The following is a 16,401-nucleotide window of genomic DNA, read 5'->3' as shown; positions in this document are numbered from 1 at the left end:
TATGTACATGAGATTAAATATACAAAGTCTTGTCAAAGAGGTGAAGTCAAACTACTTGGAGGAGGAAGAATTCAGGGATAGAACACAACAGGCTGTTGGAGCTGATACCTCCCATTTGATTCAGATGGTTTCAGAGAGGAGGCAGCTGGGGCTTAAATTATGGGTTGAATTTAGTACACCTTAGAAGAAAGGATAAATGTATAAGCAAGAAAACAGCAGGGAACTAAAAATATATTTTGAGAAAACTGAACAGCCCATTTATAGAAATATAGGGGCAAATTTTTAAAAATATGACAGATAAGACTGGAAAAGCCGTTGATGCTTAGACTGTGGAGAGCCTTGAATGCCGAGCTGCAGAGCTGAGGGTGGAGCTGAGATCCTAGGGCGGTTTCACGGCGAACTGAGCTTGATCATCTACTGTATTTACCAGCCTCCCTGAGCTGCACTTGGATCCGTATTTCCTTCTCAGCAGTGCTTCTCCCCTCCCTTCCTTTAGTAAATATTTCTCATACTCCTGAGTTTATGATGTGGTCCGCTGAAAAGCCTACAAAGCTGATTATCTGTCCTATGACACGTTAACAGAATTACGTGAAGGTCAAACCATGGTGATTAGCATTAAATAACATAGGTTTAATCAAGGTTCACCAGAGTGGGGCTATTGATTTTATGTAGTTTTCTTCCTTTTTGGCTGACTTGAAGTCCATTGCTAATCCTAGCATAACACTTTCTTTTACTTGATTTACTTGGTTTATTTTGTCCAGAAAGAAAATGTACTAAGTACCTCCTAGGTTAGGCACTTGCGAAAGCATGAAAGAAGTGTAAATCACAATACGTCTCGGAAAAGACCATAATCTTGCAGATGGATAATACTCATGAAATCGTGTAGTGGTGCAAGCCTGCCAGCGAGTTACTGCCAATTCAGGAAACTGAAGTGACTGGATCTATCATGTAGGGATCAATTCTGGGTGGTCAGGAAAGGTCAAGGTCATAGATGATTAAAGGCCCAGAGAAAGTGGGACTTGGCAGTAAGTGAAAGGGAATAAAAGGGAGGTGCTATGCCTGAGAAATAGCACAGGCAAAGTCCTGAGGCATGTGGAGTCACGTGGGAAATGAGGAGGGTTATTAGCTTGACTAAAGAGCCCGCACACAGAGAGAACTGAGACACGGTACTGAGTGCCTTGAATGCCACATAGGGCTGGTCACAGGTGGTCGATAGCGTGCGCCCTCTCCTCCTGTTTAATAATGAAATATAGAGATTGTAGGGACAGGTTATCACACAGGAGGCAAAAGGAGATGCTCTTTCATCCAGAATTTCTTTAGAAAAGAAATGTCACGTATCCACCAGGTTTTTCACCAGGGGAGGTCAAAGGAGGCATAGGGGATTTCAGACCATTTACCCAACGGGCCTGTATTTATATAAAATGTGGTCTCAAATCTCTGACGGAAAAACGAACATCCTGAGGGGACCACAGAGAAGAAGGACCTGTCTGGTCCCTGCCGGGCTAGGGGCTGGAGGGAAACCAGAAAGCAAGCAGATGGACGGCTGCCGCCTTGGAACCTTGCTGCTAAAAATTCACTGCAGAGTGTCCCTATGCCTGGCAGCCTAGGAATTTGGGTTTAGGTGAGGTTTGCACAGAGGTTGTCAAGCCGACAGACCTGGAAGGTGAAGCCTTCTGATTATTTCGAGTTTAACTATAGCTCCGAGTATCAGTGTGGCATCCCACCCTCGGATCTCACCTGGAACATTCTCCCCTTGGCCCTCGGGGCTGCCTCGTCTCATGAGGAAGGTGGAAGTCTGAGTTGATCAGGTGCGTGAGGATAAAGCTGATTCCCCTTGATGTAGTGAGTTCTCCATTGCTGGGAGTTTTCAAGCAGAGGACCGTTGGGCAGGGATATTGTCATGAGAATTCATTCACCAGCTGAGCGGTCAGAATGATGATAATAGCTAACACTGAGCATGTCCTGGGCGCCAGCTTCTGTATTTAACACTTTATATAACATTCCCCTCTAAGTCTCCATGAGGTAAGGGATGATATCCATCTCCATTTTACAAACAAGAAACCTGAAGCCCAAAGTGTTTGGGATCTTCCTGAAGATCCTATAGCTGGTAAGTGGTCGAGTTAAGATTTGAACTAAGCCTGGTCACACTTTTTGTTTTTTACTTCTTATTTTCAGACGAGTGCACTAGAGCCCCACTCTTCACAATGATATCATACATAAAATAACTTTCATATATCCTACAGCCCTGCTATTTCAAAATTCTACTGCTAAAGGTGAAGGCATCTTTGGTTATTGACCTTTCATGGGGACACGAAGGGCTTGGGATTGAGTTCCATTTATTCTCAGGTGTGTTTTCTGTCATCTGGGTACATGTTAAAGCAAAGGTGAAAATCAAATCAGAGCTTTAAAAATTGTGAGTGGAAGAGCAGAAACAGCCTCTCCATACCAGTCTGGAGGACTGGGGCTTGAACTGAAGAGCTCATAAGCAAATGACCCCATGGCCAAGGGGCCACAGGGTGACTCCTACGACCCTCGAATGCCAGATGGGACAGCGACCCAGCTCCGCCCCTACCTTGTTCACAGGTGATCTCAGGCACGTCCTTTAGATGACTGACTGGAACTTTTAATTGGAAGGGACCTTAGAGGGCCCTACTCCAGATTGTTTTAAATTGTGCTCTATAGTAACATAGAACTCACAATGTATTCTTCAACTTGTTCATTGAGAACCTACTATGTGCCAGGTATTGGTCCAGGAGCTGCCTCTAGGGCTGCTCTAAGAGGGAAGAAGGAACAATGGGACAAATTTGTCCCCTCCTATTCATGACTTTAACCATGTCCTCCATTATTGTGTCTTATATTGTCACTGCAGTTGAGATTTATCTGGAAGAAGGGATTACACAGTTTAAATTCCTTTTAAAAAACAATGTCTACTCTAACACTCCCCATTGACGGACAACAAACCTCAGAGAGATGCAGTGACTTGCCCAAGGTGCAGCCATCATCTTTTCCTAGTGGCCACGTGCAGAGTGACACTCTTCTCATTTCACCCCCGTGCTTCGTACCCACTGCCCGCAATTCCCGTTATTCCAAGATACAGGAATGAGCCCAGACGCTCTAGTGGACCTTTCCAAGGCTAGCGTGTTTTAATGTTCTGAATTCCTTGAACACTCACTATTTGGCCAGTGCTTCCCTTGGTCATGTAAATTTTTCAAAATCCATTGCTAACATTTGAAAATCCAGGAATTTCATTTGAAAATCTAGGTTTCTGGCTTCTCTCCCATTTTAACTTTCTTACAGTGTGCAGTCTAACATACATACTCAAAGCAAAACTATGTAGCTCAGTGGTTTACGACAAAGTTAACACCCGAGTAACCGCCGCTCAGTTTAAGAACTACGGTGTAACCAGCCCCCAGCTTCCTCTTACCCCTTTTCAGCGCTATACACTGGGCCACCAAAGGCAGTCTGACTCTTATAACATTTTGTTTTTCTTTTTAGATCGACCACCTAAGCGAGCACTCCTAAATGTTAGTTTAATTTTGCCTACTTCTAAAAATATATATATAAAGGGAATCATCCTGTATGACTTTGTGTGTATGTCTGTTTTCCTTTGCTCAATATTACATTACAGGATTCATCTATGTTATTGGATATGGGTTGAGTTTATTCATCTTCAATTTTGTACAGGATTCTAGTGTATGAATATGGCACAATTCATCCATCTATAATTCTACTATTGATGGATACGTGGACTATTTAAACTTTTGAATTATGAGTCTATAAGTATTCCTGTATAGGTCTCTTGTTACACACTTGCACGTATTTCTGTTGGATGTAAATATAGGAGTGCTATGAGAATGTTGAGTTTTAATAGATACTGCCAAATAGTTTCCAAAGTGTCTGTACCAATTTACACTCCCACCATCAGTATGTGACTATTCTCATTGCTCCAAATTCTCTCAAACACTTGGTATTGTCATTCATTTTAATTTTAGCCCTTCTGGTGGGGGTGTAGTGATAACTCACTGTGATTTTTATTGGTATTTCTCCTAATTATTCGCGAGGTTTTGCTTCATTTCATGTTTATTGAAATGTTGATATGCTTTTTAAAGTAATAATAGTTCATGTTTTTTGCTTATTTTCCTACTGGGTTGTCCTTTTCTTCTTGTTAATAGGTGTTCTAGATGTGAGCCATCGGTCAAATGTGTATGTTGCAAATATCTTCTTTCTTTCTGTAGCTTGCATTTTTCACTTTCTTAATGGTATCTCTTGATTTACAGAATAGAAATTGTTCATTTTAATGCAGTCCAATTTTTCAGGCTTTTCCTTTATGGGTAGTTTTTAGCCTGTTTCCAAAGACTGCCTACCTGAGGTATGAAGATATTTTCCTAACCTTCTGGTGGCTTTATGTTTTGCCACTCAGATTAACAATCCATCTGGAATTGACTTTTGTGTATTAATTTAGGGATCTAGAATCAATTTTTCCATATAGATACTTAACTAATGGCCTCATTTACTGAGAAGATCATCCTTTGTCCACTGAACTTCAGTGGAGTCTTTGCCATTAATTAAGTAACCAAGTATATGTGGTTCTGCTTCTGGTCTTTATTTTCTGTTTCACTGATTTGTTTGTGTCTCAGGTTAATCTAAGTCTTCACATCTGGACAGCAAGTCTTTGCACCTTATTCTCCTTCAAATTGTTTTGCATCTGCTGGTAGACTTTAACACTTTCATATAAATGTTAGAATTAGCATGTCAAATTATAAAAACAAACAAACAGAACAAAACAAAACAAAAAAACCCTACAGGGATTTAAACTGGGATAGTGTTAACATATCACTTTGGGAGAATTGATATCTTTAAATATTGAGTCCTCAATCCAGGAGCATAATATATTGCTTCAATTATTTAGGTCTTCTTATACTTCTTTCAGTAATGGTTTTTAGTTTCAGTACAGAAATCTTGCACATCTTTTGTTAGATTTATTTTCTAGGTGTTTAATGATTTTTGACATTATTAAAAATATTTTAAAAATATTATGTTATGGTTGTTTATTGCTGGCATATTGAAACAGAAATTATTTCATTCACTGATTTTATATCCAGTGACCTTGCTATTATATCTACACTTAGTGATTCTAATATTTTTCTATGGTGTGTTTGGGTTTTCTATGACTACAAGCATGCCACCTCTGAATAATGAAAACATTATTTTTTCCTTGCCAACTTGGTTATGATATTATCTCCTGTATCTTTTTTACTAATATTTTAAGGTTTTTTTTCACCCTGATAGTGAAATAAAGTGTCTGTAATTTTCTTTTCTTATCATCATAAGAAATAATGGTTCGATTTGGTATCAGGAGTATGCTGACTTCAGAATTAGAGTAAAAGTACTCCCTCTTCTGATTCCCTGGAAGAGTTTGTGTAAGGTGGGTCTTTTTTGTTCTTTAATGGTTTTCTAGAACTCAGAATCGAGTTAGTGTGGGCCAGGAGTTTTCTTTGTGGAAAGCTTTAGATGTCTTTAATAGTTACAACGCTAGTCAATTTTGTTATTCTCCTTGTGGCAGTTCTGATAATTCATATTATGTTAAGAATTTGTCCATTTCATCTATATTTTCAAATATCTTCTCATAAATGTGTTCATGATGTCCTCTAATTATCTATTTCATGCCAGTAGCATTTGCAGTCATGTCATCTTTTATATTATTGACATTGGTGGGTTTTGTGCTTGTTTATTTGCATACTTTCTCTAAGATCCTTTAGGGGCTGGTTTTGACTTGGTTGATTTTTTTCTGCTGTACATTTCTTATTTCATTAATTTTTATACTTCTGTCTTTATGTTTAGTGTGCAGGGGGTTTTTTTTTCAACGTCTTGAAATGGAAGCCTAGCTAATTATTTTTTATATCTTTTTTATTTTCTAATATATACATTTTAAAGCCATATATATTCCTCTAAACATGGGTTTAACTGCATTATTTTTTTCTTGACTTTTCTGATTTACTAAATTTTTGCTTTTTCCACTTTTTACTCCTGTCTAATTTAATTTGTAAATTACACAACCTTAACTATGTTTTTAGTGGTTACACTAGAAATTACATTTATTCTTGACTTATCAAATGTTATTGTAGACAGGCACTTACAGTGCAAAGACATTAGAACATTTTAACTTTATATATTTTCCTGCCCATGTACATACCATTATTGTTGTATAATTTTTGTATTTTTAACCTCAACAATATAATATTATTGTTGCTGTTGCTGCTTTATTCCATCCATGTTTATTTATATTTACCCATTTATTTATAATTGAATTCCTTTGTATTCCATTCTGCATGTCTGAGTTTCTGTCTGGAATAATTTTTCTTCTCTATGAATAGTATCCTTTAGTATTTCCATAAGTGTGTGTCTCTTGTTGACAAATAGTTTTTCTTTTATTTGTATGAAAATGTCTTTATTTCACATTCTCTCTTGGAAAAAAAAAAGTGTTGTTTTGTTTTTTTATACAGAGTCTACATTTGCAGTTATTTGCGCCCAGCACCTTACAGATGTAATTCATGTGTTCCTTGTGAAGAGTCAGCTGTGATCTTTGGCAGCAGTCTGTCTCCCACCCCTCTCTCATTCTGGATAAGTTTAAGAGTTTGTCTTTAGTTCTAGCAATTTTACCATGTTGTATCTAGGTGGGATTTCTTTTATCTGACACGCTTTGGGTACATTGGCCTTCTTGCATTTGTGTCTTGATGTCTTTTATCAGATTTGGAGAGCATCTTGCCATCGACTTTTCAGACATCATTTCTGTATCCTCATCTCACTTTCTTCCTTATGACCTTCATTTTTACGTGTGTGATAGGGTTTTGCACCATATCCATACTAACTCCCACATCCTTTTCTGTATTTTCCATCCCTCCCTCTTCCTGTGCTTTAATCCTATTTTCATTTGATCTATTTTGAAGTTTATTAATTCTCTTTTAAGCTGCATCCAATCTGCCATTATGCCTATTAAATTCCTGATGTTAGTCTTTGTACTTTTCAAGCCTGAAATTTCCTCTTGACTATTTTACATGGTTTTCAATACTCTCCTGAAATTGTCAACCTTGTATTTTACTCTCCAGAAGACAGTAAGCATAGTTGATTTTAAAATATCTGCCTAATTAATATCTTGAGCCCTTATGAGCATGAGCCTGTCCCTATTTTATCTTCCTTTCTGTTCCTTTTTATTTATGTTGTTTTGTCTTCTGGTATAACTGGTTATTTTTTATTGTGTGCTGGACATTGTATTTGCAGAATTTTTTGTAGAAATAATTTGAGGCTTAGGGTAATGTTATGTTTTTCCCCTAATGGATTTATATTTGTCTTGTTGTACTAGCAATCTATTATAATTTGAGGCTAGTTTCAGAGTCTGAGATGAGTTAAAGCTAAACTCTAATCCCTGGCTTCTTACTCCTGCCTCTTTTTAGTTTAGCTGCTTCCTCTAGAATTGGTAAATGTCTCCAGGGCAAAAGTAGCTCTAAGCACAAGGCTCGTCTGGCTTTCCTCCAGCCCTAGATCCTGGCTCTGTAATTCTTCACTCTCTTGTTAGCTTTTCTACATCTTCAAGCAGAATTTTAAGTATTTTATCCAGCTTTTCTAGTTCTCCCTGGGAACATTGGTCCAAATTAAATAGTCTCTCATTAACACAAGTGGAAGTCCTGTGCCTTCTCGAAAAATTGACGGATGTATCCACAATAGGCTGGAGGTGGGCAGTAGTTTCCCCTCCTTAGTTGAGCAATGCATTCTCCCAGTCACCACAGTGTCCAGCTGGGTCACTTCGTACTTACATTAGTCCAGCTGCTGTTGGCCTTTGGGATTGAGACTCTTGCCTTAAATCTTTCTAAAACAAAGTAGAAGATAAACATTCCAACAAGGTACTATTTGACCTCCCTAGTTATGTCCTCTAAATCTGGATTTATATACTTGGAACACAAAGGTTAGTTTTCTTTGTTTGTGTGTATCATTTTTCTGGGGAAGAGCTCCTAGAGATTGTATAGAATTGTTATCATTTGACTCTCCATGTGCCTGGGATATCTGGAATGCCTAAGGGGTCCAGAGCTGCCCTGTCAGGACAGGCTAACAGACTGTCCTACATGGCAGGACATCTGCACTGAGAGCTGGTTGTGGTCTCAGTCGTAATGTGAGAGTAGGACAGTGTTGAATGGAAGATGGAAGGCAGGATGACATAGAAACAGATGGTGTGTATGTCCCACGGGCTGTGGAGTCCACTTGCAGAGCAGCTGTGGTGTAAGAAGTGTTAGTGCCCTCCAGGGTGCGAAGTAAGGTGAAAACAAAGCCACACAAAAAAAAAGGAGGTAGAAAATGTGACTCTCCCTGTCAGCAATCAGGAAATCTATAGACCTTGTTAGAGGGTCACTGGAATAGAAAAGAAGCCTACAAAGACGTCCTGAGACCCTGCAAAAGACAGAAGTGTATGGTCTTTTTAAAAAAAAATTTGAACAGCTGCCCTTTGCTCAGTCTAATTTAATGAAAAGTTTCTGAGTACAGCTGCTCTATGCAAAATAATAGCTATCTCCAGGGAGAAGATGCTTTCCCTAATTGTGGTTGAGAGTGTAGTCTGCAGAGCCAGGCTGCCTAGATTCCAATCCAGATTCTCCTATGTATTATACTAGCATATTGACCTTGGGCAAGTGTTCAATTTTTCTGTGTTGCCATTTCCCCATCTACAAAATGGGAATAACAGTGATGCTCACCTAAAAGGGTTGTTGTGAGGATTTTTAAAAGCAGTGCATGTAAAGTACCTAGAACAGTGACAGGCACACAGAGGAACTCAAATTAAAACTACTTATAATTAAATTTGTTTTATCAGTGTAATTATTTAACAATATCTAACATGTTTATCTTGTGCCTCTCAGAGCCCTGGGTTTCTTATCTCTGTTCTAAACAGGCCATCTTCATAAGACCATTTCTCTTTTAGTTGGATATGAAAATTATATTGGGGATTTCCAAATCTTTCTGCTCATTTCAGAAAGCTTTTTAAAAACACAAATTTCTAGGTTCCACCCACGGAGATTTGCATTTAGTAGATCTGGATTGGAGCCTGGGAAGCTGAATTTTTAAAAACACTCCTGGTGATTATGACTATGCAACCCATTTGAAGCCACTGGACTGTGGTGTACAGTTGTTAAATATCTGGAGCCAATTGTCAAATAGTCTACATTTTGCACACTTGTTAAACCATCAGTAGCTATTGGTTATGGTGGGAATATTCACACCATGGAAACTGGAAAATGCTGCTTTTTTTTTTGCTTTCTTTTTTTTTCTGGAGAGCCAGTTTACTATCACACCACAGGCACAATCTTCTCAGCATTTGAAATATCTCCTGCCATTTGAAACACCTCTGTCTGACCCTGATTGTTTGGAACTCGAAATGTTCACTGTTTTCTGAGGTTTGATTGACTGAGGTTTGGATCTCCCAAGAAATGGGCTTTCAGCTCGATATCTCTGCAACCATAATCAAAGCATCAATTCTTCAATATAAGGCAGATGTGGAAAACCGGTTGCCCAATGGTGACTCCAGCTTACAGATGTGTAATAGTTGGCTCTCACAGAGATTTAAAATAAAAGTTAGGGGTAGCTTTTTAATTGGGTTTGCATATGAAAATACAGATTCTCAGCTTCTCTTTAGAAAAATGGAAATATCTGGGCCTGCTTTTCACTTGACAAAGTTTGGCTAAAGCTGAGTGAATACTGACAGGGGAAAAGTGTTCATTCACCTGCCTGTATGTTCTTTTATGCTTCCTGCTGGGCCCCTGAGCTTGCAACTGAGGAAAACTGTGTGCTTTTCCAGAAAAGGGTACCAGGCCAGACCGAGACCCAGGAGACAGGAGCTTGTAGTCATGACTGCTTTTAACTCAGTGTATGACCTTGGCCACATCACTCTCCCTACCTGTGCCTTAGTTTCTTATCTGCAAACTGGGGAGAATACTGACCTTATCTGCCTTTCAATGATGGTGGAATGATCTGAAATGGGATAGTGTGAACCCTGGACTACCAGATGCAGAAAAGCAAGGAATGACTTTTAAAAGTTGAGTCCTGTTATCTGCCATTTGTACCTATGTGGGCCTGCATGATTCCAGAACAAGTTCTGATAAGAGAAAAACCTTTAAATGCACTGGAGTGCTGAGAATGGGTGAGAAAAGCACACAAAACAAAAATCCTAGTGAATTTGCAGAATTTGCAGTCTTCCTGAGGGAGTTTTGGGAACATGAGAATTTGAGGAGGATATTATTAACCATTCCTATTTTACACATAAGAAAATATGGGCGCAGGGGGAGCATGGCTGAGTCATCAAATCTGCATATCCATTCCAGAAACACGTGCCTCCTGCACATTCCTTAACCTCTCTGAGCCTTTGTTTTCTCACGTGTAAAATGGGAACGTTAGAATCCCTCCTGGTATGCACTGTAGAAGAGTCAATAAGACAATGTTTTTTAAGTACCTAAAACATATGGTAAATGTCCACTAACTGGAAGCTGCTATTATTAACTCAAAGGAAGCATATGGTAATCGACCCAAAGGCAAACCCGGAAGTCATTAAAAGAGTGAGACATATTGCTAATGGATATTTCCGTACCAGAAAATAACTGTTCATAAAGCATAAGTGGCTTCTTTCAGTTCCCATTCCACCAAGGTAACTCAACTCAGTCTTTTTCCCAGCATTTGCTACACTATTCATAGGATACCCACCCAAAGCGCCCCTATCAACAGCAAGCTCTGGGAGCCAGAGACGGTGTTAGCATTACAAAGTCTTTGCGGAGTTGGACCAGTGTGCGTTTTCCCTTCATACATCCTTAAATTTCAGCCCTTCTCGGCTGGGAAGGAGATCTCTGAGCCTAAAAAACACTTATGTTTGATTTTCACTGCCTTGTTTGCGTGCCTCTTTTCACCTCTGCATCTGAATATCACAGAAAGAAGTGCCCAGGTTCCTCTGGGCTCCGGGTGGCTGGGACAAATTAGCATTTTTGGAGTCAGTTCTTCTTTCTGGACTGCACTCCTTTTTCTTTTCCTCTCCCAATAAAAATTTCTGTTGCAGAGCGTACTTGCTCAGCCATTCCTTTCCTGATGCAATTCTGTTTGATTTCCATCCTTTCGGGAGCCGCTGAACCACACGTCTCAGCAAGCATGTCAATTCCTGAACACCAGCTTTCTGGCAGGACCTATTCCAGATGCTTCTTCACATCCAGTAATCACGCATTTAGCCAAAGTGATTGACGTGTTATATTTTCCCCTCCCCAACATTTCCAGCCCATTAGTCTTATCGGTCTTCTTTGAAAAGTCTCCCCCAGTTTGGATGCCTGCCAAATCAGTGAACTACAAAAACATGCATATGTCAAACACACCTACACACGTAGATGTAATTAATAGGTACCCAGTCTGTATCTGCATTGAATGTTCCACATTTCATTTCGAGCCTTCACGTCTCCACTGAAGTTTTAGTCAGCTGCTTCTTTCCTTCTTTCTTGCCTCCCTTTCTCCCTCCTTCTTTCTCTCCTTCCCTCTACTTCTTTCTTTCTACTTTTCCCAGAAAGTGACTTGTTTTGGTTATCCGTCATAGCATTGGATATTCTTCACTGTTAAAGGGGCTTGAGCGAAGTGTTTGTACACTCCTCTCCTTTACTTTTGGGAGACCTCTGTGCTAGAAAGGAAACCATGTGCCCTCAATGGCTTGACTTTGAGGAAAACTTTCAAGCTCCCTCTGCCCCACCCAGCGCTGCATGGCTTGGGCCCCGCCCACTGGGTCAGCTGCCTCTCCATCCTAGTCCCCACACTGTAAGCACACAGGCCCTTCAGTCTCTGCCTCAGGGCATTTACACACGCTTTTCTCTCTTCCTGGAAAGCCTTCTTCACCACTCAACCTATGTATTCTTTAGCTCTCGGCTGGAATGGTACTCCCTAAATCACTGCCCTACCCTGCTCATTTTCTTCATGGCACTCATCACAATCTGTAATTAAGCATTTATTTGAGTGGTTAGTGGTTTAATGTCTCTTCACCCATTAGAAAGCAAGATGTCTAAGGACAAACACTGTGACCTTTTCTTTTTTTTCCCCATTATTTCTTCAGTGTCATGTACAGTGCCCGGAGTTTGAAAATAACAACAAGCATTAACAATAAAGTCATATTGGCTAATATTTATTGAGAATGTGCTAGTTTGAGGTATACCATTGAAAGATTTTAATATATATTAACTCACTGGATACTTGTAAGTAACCTATGAGGTAGGTACAATTATTACCCCCAATTTGCAGATAAGGAAACTGAGTGGTCAGGCTACTCACCGACAATTATACCACTGGAAAGCAGCAGAGCTAGTTTCCAACCCAGGCATTCTGACTCTAACGCCTGAACCCTCAAGCAGACCATGCTGTACCTCTATTAAGCAATCCATTAATAATCATTGAAAGGATGAATGAAAAGTATATCCAAATTGATTAATAGCAAAACTGAGTTTAAACCAAAATTGCTTGATTGATAAGCCAGTCCTCTTTCTATACACACAGAGAGCCTCTTGGGTACCCGCAGAATGCAGGAGAAAGAGAAGCTGATTAACAAATTGGTCTGTTGTTGCTAAGGGCTTTGGGCAGGACCCTATGGTCTAGATCAGGGGTCGGCAAACTGCAGCTCGCGAGCCACATTCAGCTCTTTGGATACCTTCTGTCTCAAAAGTTTGCCAACCCCTGGAAGAGCCAATAGTGTCCTTCACAACAATTTAAAAATTATTTGAGAGCCATAAATATATTTTTACATAATCACCATTATGTGAATAATATCCTTTAAAGTTTTTATAAGTGAAACTATGATAGTTTTATTTTCATTTTTAATTTTACTTAAGAGCCACATGTATGTACCCAAAGAGCCACATGCGGTTCATGAGCCACAGTTTGCTGACCCCTGGCAGCTCTTCTGTCTCAAAAGTTTGCCAATCCCTGGTCTAGATTGTGAAGTGAAGTGAAAATCATGTTAGATTCAGGCAGGACCCAGTGGCAGGTGGAAGGACAATGAATTGGCTGAAGAAGTCTTAAGATAAGGAATCAGGCTGCCAAGAAACATCAAGTGGATGTATAGTAACTATCACCAACAATTGAGGCAATTCTCATGCTTTGGAGGATATTTTCCAAACCTGACTCTACAGTATAAGTAGCTATCCATCCTATAAGATTGCTGTTCAGAATCCTAGGATGAAAGCTCCAAGAATGTGCCTTGTTCACTGTTGTATTCAAAGCATGTGGAATATGGAATCTAAAAAACTGAATGAACTAGCAAAGTAAACAGAAGTAGTCTCAGAGATATAGAGGAACAACTGATGGTTGCTAGAGGGGGGGTGGGTATGAGGGAGAAAGGGAAGGGATTAGACAGCATAAATCGGTAACTACAATATTGCCACAGGGATATGAAAGACACTTTGAGGAATATAATTAATAATGTTGTAAATATTTTGTAGGGTGTCAGGTGGTCACATGTCTTGCTAGGGAGACCGCATCATAGATGGGGTGGAGGCTTGATCACTGCACTGTACACCTGAAGCTGATGTTGTATAATATTGTATGTCAACTATAAGTGAATATATATATATATATATATAGTCACGGGACGTGGAGTATAATGTGGGAGTGGAGTCAAGGGAATCGTAATAGATATGTATGATATTGGGGGGGAAGTAGGGCGGCGGATTTGGGGAGGGGGATTGTCACTTCGAGGGGTAAAAAGTATAACTATTGCACTGTGTTGTACAGCTGAAACTAATTTAAAAAAATGTTTATTTCACAATAAAAAATAAATTTAAAAAAAAGCATATGGAACAGTGCCAGGCACATGGTAAGTGCTCAATAAATATTTGTTTAATGAATTTAATGGAAAACCAACATCAACAAATCCATCAGTAGGTATTTACTGAATACCTAATAAGTCTGTGTAGTTCAAGTACAGTGAGGAACACAAGGAAACATGAGTCAGATTCCTTTTCATGGAGAGGCCATAATCTAGAGGGTTCTGGTAACAACTACCACTATCAATAAAAGCCACCATCACTGGGGATTCACTTTGTCTAGGTGTTGTGCTATGTCCCTTTATCTATTACTAGGTCACGTTCATACTTGCAACAACCTTAAAATGATGGCACTACTACTAATCTTCATTTCTAGGTATAGAAACTGAGGTTGAGAGATGCTAATTTCTTTTTCAAAGTCACAAAGCCAGGAAGTGGTGGAGCCAGGATTTGAACTCAGGTCTGTTTGACTCTGGAACCAGCTATGCCAAGTATATTCATCCCATTATCTCTAGGTCACCACCTATGGGTGAGAGGAACGCTGGGACTGTAACAGTTTGCAGTATTAGAGGGTAGTGGCAGGGACAGAGGGAGCAATGCATGTAAAGCTCCTCACCCACACCAGGTCAGCATATGCTGTTTAGCTTGGTCTGAGACATTTGTATGCTTTATCTGCCACGATCCTGTTGTTTAAGTTCCAGACTCAGGGACACTTCCTCCTGGAAGGCTTCTCAAACTCTACATGACCCAGTTATGCCCTCCTTTATGCTCTTTTTGGAAACCTTCCTGACTCCTAATCATAATACTTCTTACCCCACATTCTAATCACTTATGTTTCCCATCCACTAGTTCCTCCAGATATTTCATCCTAGCACAGTGCCTGGCATATAGTATAGCATTTAATATATATTTACAGAACGAATAAATTTTATGTAGAAATCATCACCATATGGATACAACTAATATTCAGCAGAATCTAAAGGGAGGAACACATTACTAAGCATTAATTGGAGCTTCAGGGCAAAGAACTTTTAAAAGGTTGAGCTGTTGGAGGCCACATGGTGTGGACATAGCAGCCACAGTGGATGAGTAGCATACCATGCACAGTCCCAGAGGTAGCAACGTGACAAGGGTGTTATGTACATACCAGCAGGCAGTCAGGGTACTCCTGCTGGGACCCTGCTAGCGTTGGTGCCCTATACTGCCCTTGCCCAAAGCTTGCAGACTCTACATGCATGGGGAAACTGAGCCCAGGAGTACATACATCTGCAGATAATCTTATCAAAATGTGTGGAAAGAAAGCAACCTGAAGGAAGTTCAAGACCACAACACTTAACTGACCAAAATACACTGTGTTCATATCAAGAATGAAAGTGCTTGGAGGAAGACCGTTTTATTCTACTAAATCATGAGGGAGGCAGAAGAACAACAGCCATGGAAGACAACCTTTTACTCAGAATTGCCTGAAATGGGCCTTCATGCCCACTTGAATGGATCCATTAGTTCTAATACCATGACATTAATGGTCAACAAGCCAGGTCCTAAAATTCATGGTGGGATGACTAATTGACAAGGTGAAAGAAAAGAGCTTTAGAGTAATGTTTCCAGATGTTTCAATTCATTCATCAGCTTGCTACCAGTCCTGCAGATATTCTAATGGTCACAAAAGATATCATGAACAAATTCATAGATGATGGTGTCAAATCCCTGGAGGTTGACAAGGAAGCTTCTGAACAAGCAGCACTTCCAGAAGGGAAAATACTATAGGAATGACCAAAAAGACGTGTATGGACTTTGTACTCGAGGGTATAAAGCAGTCCAAACAAGAAAACTTAGACGCTGATGTTAGGTACTTGACAGCAATGGACAGAAGAGGTGGCCTTTCCATAGCCAAGAAGACTATTAAACTTGGTGAAGGGTTCTTCCTTTCTACTGAGAATGCAGTTCTTGGCCTTGACCTCAGTGGAGACTCTACTATAGGACAAGCAAAAGACTTCTTGGAATCTCTCTTATAAGCTAAAATGCAAGTCTGAAGTTGGCATTGAATCTTTCGAAGATTCCAATTCTCTCCTCTCTTCCCCACCCCCCCCACACCCCCCAAAAAGGAAAAGAAAATGCAAGGACTCTCGGAACTTCTTCCTGACAGAATCAGGGATGGAACATTTCTCACCTTCTCTGAGGGGGCACTTGGTGAAGCCACACCAGGTACCACTAGGCATGGCTGAGGGCTTCAGGTCCTAAGACAACCCTCTGTTCCTTCTTCCCCCAGCCTCCAGGTTGCAAACCATATGTGGAGAAGTACTATAGTAAAAATATAAATATCATGTAAATTTTAAAAAAAAAGTTCAGTTGGAGGGCCATGTGGTTATTAAAATTCCTGTCTCTGGATGTTTGGACTGGCTGTGTGAACCTAGGCAAGTTAATTTATTCCCTCTGAACTTTACCTTCCTCATCTATACTTTTTTTTTAAAGATTTTTATTGGGGAATTGCGGGGATGGGAACAGTGCTGGGGAATTGGGGGAAGGGGAACAGACAAGCTGCTGTCCTTTTGTTCTTCAGTCTAGTTGTGGAGGACGTTGCTTCACTGGC

The 16,401-nt window shown here is 40.0% G+C and overlaps 1 protein-coding gene and 1 pseudogene across 3 annotated transcripts in view; both read left to right on the top strand.

The window, feature by feature from the left end:
- Nucleotides 1–16,401, top strand: part of GRIA1 (glutamate ionotropic receptor AMPA type subunit 1) — a 286,291-nt gene that overhangs the window by 102,255 nt on the left and 167,635 nt on the right. The gene's annotated exons all lie outside the window — the stretch shown is intronic.
- The window catches only part of LOC109390790 (adenosine deaminase-like protein), a 14,239-nt pseudogene continuing 13,057 nt past the window's right edge, over nucleotides 15,220–16,401 (top strand).

The sequence above is a fragment of the Hipposideros armiger genome, unplaced genomic scaffold (genome assembly GCF_001890085.2).
Source record: "Hipposideros armiger isolate ML-2016 unplaced genomic scaffold, ASM189008v1 scaffold_279, whole genome shotgun sequence".
Taxonomy (NCBI): domain Eukaryota; kingdom Metazoa; phylum Chordata; class Mammalia; order Chiroptera; family Hipposideridae; genus Hipposideros; species Hipposideros armiger.
The sequence above is the reverse complement of the archived record's forward strand: the minus strand, read 5'-3'. Positions and strand labels throughout refer to the sequence as shown.